The 5,778-nt window shown below is 44.4% G+C and overlaps 1 long non-coding RNA gene across 1 annotated transcript; it reads left to right on the top strand.

Annotated features, from left to right (window-relative positions):
• Positions 1-4,530: 4,530 nt before the first annotated feature.
• LOC121973280 lies at positions 4,531-5,115 on the top strand. Its single transcript, XR_006109470.1, has 3 exons — positions 4,531-4,589; positions 4,798-4,891; positions 5,059-5,115. It is a non-coding gene; the product is annotated as an uncharacterized LOC121973280 (long non-coding RNA).
• The last annotated feature ends 663 nt before the right edge of the window (positions 5,116-5,778 follow it).

The following is a 5,778-nucleotide window of genomic DNA, read 5'->3' as shown; positions in this document are numbered from 1 at the left end:
TCCGAATTATGCGTTTTAGCGTGAATTACTGTCAAGTGCATGTTTGTGTTTTCCCCAAGCAATTTGAAAAGCATGTTTCCATTGTTTTTGTTTTCCCCAAGCAATTTTGAAAAAGTATGTTTCCCTTTTAATACTTGTTTTGTGAGTAGATGATACTTACTAAGCATTCGCTTATAGATTTGCATTTCCTTATACTGTAGATAAAGGAAAAGGAAAGCTCGAGTAGGAGGAGGCAACAAGAGCAGTGTTTTGTGTGTGTGTGTGTGTGACAGAACAGTGGAAGGAGATCGAGAACTTGTTATTATATGGAACATGTCAGAATTTGGTGTTAAAGTAATTTCTTCTTTTCTCTCTACATGAAATACTATCACTAATTGCCTAGGATGAAGTTGTTAGTTTGACAGTATAAGAGAAGGGAGCTCTAGGGTCTCCCCAAAGGGGAGAACCAACCCTTTTGTAGAGTAGGGTGTGACCTCCACACGACCCGTGTAATGGCCGTGTGGATTCACACGAACCCCTACTTCCTGCTCTCTGCCAAGGTGACACGTCCGTGTGGATTCACACGACCGTGCATCTCTTCCTCTCGGCCAAGGGGACACGGTCGTGTGGATTCACACGGTCGTGCACCTCTTTCTCTCGGGCAAGGGGACACAACCGTATGGATTCACACGGCTGTGCACCTCTTCCTCTCAGCCAAGGGGATACGACCGTGTGGATTCACACGGCCGTGCACCTCTTCCTCTCGGCCAAGGGGTCACGGCCGTGTGAATTCACACAGCCGTGCACCTCTTTCTCTCGACCAAGGGGACATAACCGTATGAATTCACATGGCCGTGTAGCTCTGCTTGGCTCCAGGTCATGTCTTATCAATCGAAGCAAGTTAGAATAGATCTATGGACTGAGCAGTACATAATGTACAAGAATGCCAAAAATTTAGATATGGAAAGGGTAACGTTTGTCCTAATAGGTAAGGGTGTGAAGGGGCGGGCGTTACAGTTTGATATCAGAGCAAGTTCCACCCTTCCACCACACACACATCAAGCATTGATCCTGCAGCTTCCAAGTAAGAAAGTACTTTCTCACAACTTTTACGCATTTTATTCCTATTATGATTAGTAAGAACTGTTTGTTAAGATTAAGCATGTTTTTACATGAAAGTATTAAGGGCAGCAAGTAAGAATGATGATGGGCTGACGTATGTCTCACTGGTTGGGTTATGAATATGTAGATGACTAGAGGACGACCGACTAGGCAACTGAGAGTTAATGAACCTCAACCAGAGATAAATGAGTCTGCACCACTGTCCAACCTTTTAGAACTAGTAACTCAGCTGAGAGACAAGTGGCAGAACAACAATAGGTTATAGCCACCCTGACGGCTAACCATCAAGCTTCTCTAGTAGTCCCACCAGAAACTAATGTGGTGGCACCAATTACGCCCGAGGTTCTATCAGTTACACCTGCAACCCCTGCAAGGGTAGTGAGGCAGGAAGCATACCTTATCCAGTGGCAGAAACTGAAACCAGAGAACTTCTCTGGCACCAACGAATCATGGGATGCTCAAGCATGGTTCAAAACCCTAGAGAGTATAATGGAGTTGCTGGACTGGCCAGAAGTAGAAAAGATAAAGTACGCTTCCTTCTGCCTCACTGGTGATGCAAGAATGTGATGGGAATGAGTCAAGGTGAAAAGAATAGTGAATCAAATGACCTGGTCTGACTTCGAGACTGAGTTCTTCAAAGAGTTCTTTCATATGCGGGTCACAAACAAACATTACGATGAGTTCACGGAATTCCGACAAGGAAGTTTATTAGTGGACGAAGCTGTGAAGAAATTCAATAGGTTGGCTTGCCTATGCCCTGAGCTGGTAAGCACAGAACGAGAAAGGGTAAGACTAATGCTCAAGATGCTGAGGCCAGAGATAGCTTTGAATGTAGCGTGCGGAATTAATAGACCGCAGACTGCAGAAGAGCTGATTAGTAGTGCCCTGATCACGGAACATTACCTAAATAGTATCAAGTAGCAGAAGCCAGTACTGATTGAGAATAAAAGTCAAGGGAGTTCTGGCACTCAAAAACCCAGAGCCATAGTTCAACCTGGAAGGGGAGCTCCAAGAGAAAGCAGTGGAGCAATAAAAAGGGAGGATCCGTAAGCAAGCAGCCTAAGTATGTTACGTGTCCCATGTGTGGAAAGATGCATCCTGGAATCTGTGGCAAGGGCACTAGTGGTTGTTATACGTGTGGTCAAGAGGGGCATATAGCCAAGTATTGCCCGACCAAGATCAACCTACCTCCAGCACCACTTGTTCAGTATGGAGATAAGCAAGCACAGTTACACCAGATGCAGGCCACATTGGAGGGTCCTTATATTAGCCAAGGAAGATTGGAGGCTCCGTCAAGTTCTACAAATGCTCGAGTTTTCTCCCTTACCAGAGAGGAGGTAGAAAGCGCCTCCACTGTTGTCATAGGTCAGATACGCATTTTTAGTCTATATGCAACTGTACTATTTGATACTAGGGCAACCCATTCATTTGTCTCCATAGCATTTACAGAAAGAATAGGTATACCCCCGAAGGTCCTATACGGACAATTCTTGATGACACTACCCTCAGGAGAGATAATGACGTCTACACACTGGCTACGTGTTGTGCTAGTCAAAATTTCAGACAGAGAACTGTACAGTGATCTGATAATACTAAACATGTCTGATTATGATGTTATTTTTAGGATGGACTTTCTGAGCAAGTATGATGCTTCCATCAAGTGCCGTAAGTGAAGAGTCCTATTCAACCCGAGGCAGAGTCTAAGTTTGAGTTCATTGGAGAATCAAAGAAGAGAACCCGGAAATTCTTATCGGCCATGAAAGCTCAGAAAATGTTAGCTGATGGATGTGTTGGGTTTCTAGCTCATGTGGTTAATACCCAGCAAGAAAGAGACCAAAAGCTAGAGGAAGTTAGAGTCATATGTGACTACCCAGAAGTGTTTCCGGATGAGTTGCCAGACTTAGCTCCGGATAGGAAAATTGAATTTGAGATTGAACTCATCCCTGGTACCCATCCAATCTCAAAGGCACCCTACCGTATGGCTCCGATAGAATTGAAAGAGCTTCAGGGACAACTACAGGAGCTACTCGACAAGGGTTTTATTCGCCCTAGACAATCACCATAGGGAGCTCCGGTGTTGTTTGTAAAGAAGAAGGATGGGTCCATGCGAATGTGTGTGGACTACCGAGCGCTGAACAAAGTAACAATTAAGAATAGGTATCCTCTACCTAGAATTGATGATCTATTTGATCAGTTAAAGGAAGCCACAATCTTTTCCAAGATAGACTTACGGTCCGGATATCATCAAGTGAAAGTGAAAGCGGATGATGTACCAAAGATGACATTCCGAACGAGGTATGGGCACTACGAGTTTGTAGTTATGCCTTTTGGAGTGACGAACACTCTTGCTACATTTATGGATCTGATGAACAGAGTGTTCAAAGCATATTTGGATAAGTTTGTAATCGTCTTCATAGATGATATCATTATATACTCCAGAACCCAGGAAGAACATGTTGAACAGCTGAGGACAGTATTACAGATTCTTCAGTAGAGCCAGTTATATGCAAAGTTCTCCAAGTGCGAGTTTTGGCTCGATCAAGTGTCCTTCTTAGGTCACATTATTTCCAAAGATGAGGTTATGGTGGACCCGACAAAAATAAAAGCTGTGAGTAACTGGAATAGACCTAAGAATACCAGTGAAATCAGGAGTTTCCTTGGGTTAGCAGGCTACTACAGGAAATTTGTAGAGAACTTCTCAAGGATCGCTTCCCCATTGACAGTACTTACCAGAAAGAGCAGAAAATTTGAGTGGACAGAGGATTGTGAGAAGAGTTTCACTGAACTGAAAATGAGACTGACCAGTGCTCCAATCTTAACTCTTCCAGAAAATAGCGAAAGCTTCGATATTTACAGTAATGTAAAATACCGGAAAAATGATGATTTTTAATAAGGGGATTTTCCGGAATTTTTGGACATTTTTCGGGAATTTTTCGGAGCTCGTACGGACGAGTTGACGGGGATAAGAACGGGGTCCGGAAAAGCTTGTTTAGGCTACCCAGTTTTAATAAGGAAAAATTTTATTTTTTCTTTTCCTTTTTCCTTTTTCTTTTTCTTTTTAATTTCTTTAAAACCTTCGTTTCTTCCCCCTCCTCACACCCGAGCTCGACGCCGTCTCCCTTCTTCCTCCTTGCCCTAACCGCCGGCGGCGGTTACTTCTCCCGAGCCTCTTCTCTTCTTCTCCGGCCCTGCCCAAGCGCCGGCGAGCGCAAGCCATTGCCGGCGATCCATCCTCTGCCCTAGCCTTGCCGTGGAGTTCCTAGCGCCGTCGCCGCAAATCACCGCCGCCCGACCGCCTGCCCTAGCCCTGGCTGACCCGCGGTTCCTTCTCTTCTTCGGTTTTCTCCGCACGGCAGAGCACCCCGACCAAGCACCATCTCATCTAATCAGAAACCGTGCCCTAATCTCCGACTTCTTCATCGGTTTCGCACCTCAACGCCGCTGTCTCTGCCCAAACCTCCAGCTGTGTGCCCTAGTCGATCTTGGAGGTAAGTTGTTGGAGTTAGGTTTGTTTGGCAGTAGTCTTCACTCTGTTCTTGATCCTCTTGATGTGGATCAAGATCACGAGATTTGAGAGGAAGCAGTGAGTGGTATTCTTTCTTTGGAGTTCAACGATTCACTAATTTTAGATGATTGGTTGTCTGGTTAATCAGTGAATCCCCTCTCCTTGAATTCTGACAGTGAAGTTTCCAGCAGGGGGTCTTGTTGTGGAGTATTTTTAGTCCAGCAGCCATCCTGTGTCCTGCAGCCACGATCCTTGTTGTTGATCAACAAGAGGCAGTGAATTGAGGTGAGGTGTAGAAAATGGATTTCGTAATTAGTTGTACATGTGTAATAAAATTAGGTTTATATTATGTGTTATTTAGGGTTTGCCCTGTTTTTAGTGTTAAAGATTTTTATTTAGCTATTTCATTTGGATATTAGCTAAATAAAAATGTATATACATTGGTGATATAGGATTTTGACGCGAGACGAGTATCTCGGAGTCGGAATTGGACCACTTTATTGGAGGCGGGTACTTTGACTTATGTCTTTTGATATGCATGATAATATGTTTAACATATAACAATAATTGTGTTATCTGTTTGTTTCGGTTGGTCGCTACATGATTAGTTACATGTTTGTTTGTTTATTTATGCTGCACTGCATGATATCTACCTGATCACATATGCTTTAGGTAGTGAACCAACCACATGCTATGATATGTTCTGGATCTAGGGTTTATTTGATACCCTATTTGATTGGTGTACCTTCTATTTGATACTTCTTCCAGTGGTACACACTTGTATCTAGTTATATGGACTATGCCATGTTTTTAGTGTCATGCATTATGATTGCATGCTGTGCGATTGTCGGCTCCACTTTGGTTGAGCCCATCGCCAGTTACATGTACTGCACACACCACCCATGGATTAGTTGTATATCTGGCTGGAGTGTGGCGGTTCTGCTGTTTGGCTCCGTTGGTCTGAGGACTCAGCGTGGTAGCCGGCAGTCAGTTCCGCTCTGTTTGGCTCCGTTGGCATTTAGTGTAGCGGCGTAGTAGCCGGCAGATGGTGGACTTTGTTTGGCTCCGTTGGTCAGATGACTCAGCGTGGTAGCCGGCAGAGATATCCTCCCCGTCATTGTGTACCGGGAGATGAGAGCATTGAGCTCCCCCATTTATGATTTGGGGCCAGA

This window comes from Zingiber officinale, chromosome 4A (assembly GCF_018446385.1).
Source record: "Zingiber officinale cultivar Zhangliang chromosome 4A, Zo_v1.1, whole genome shotgun sequence".
Classification (NCBI taxonomy): domain Eukaryota; kingdom Viridiplantae; phylum Streptophyta; class Magnoliopsida; order Zingiberales; family Zingiberaceae; genus Zingiber; species Zingiber officinale.
Note: the sequence above shows the minus strand (reverse complement) of the source record. Positions and strands in the feature narration are given on the sequence as shown.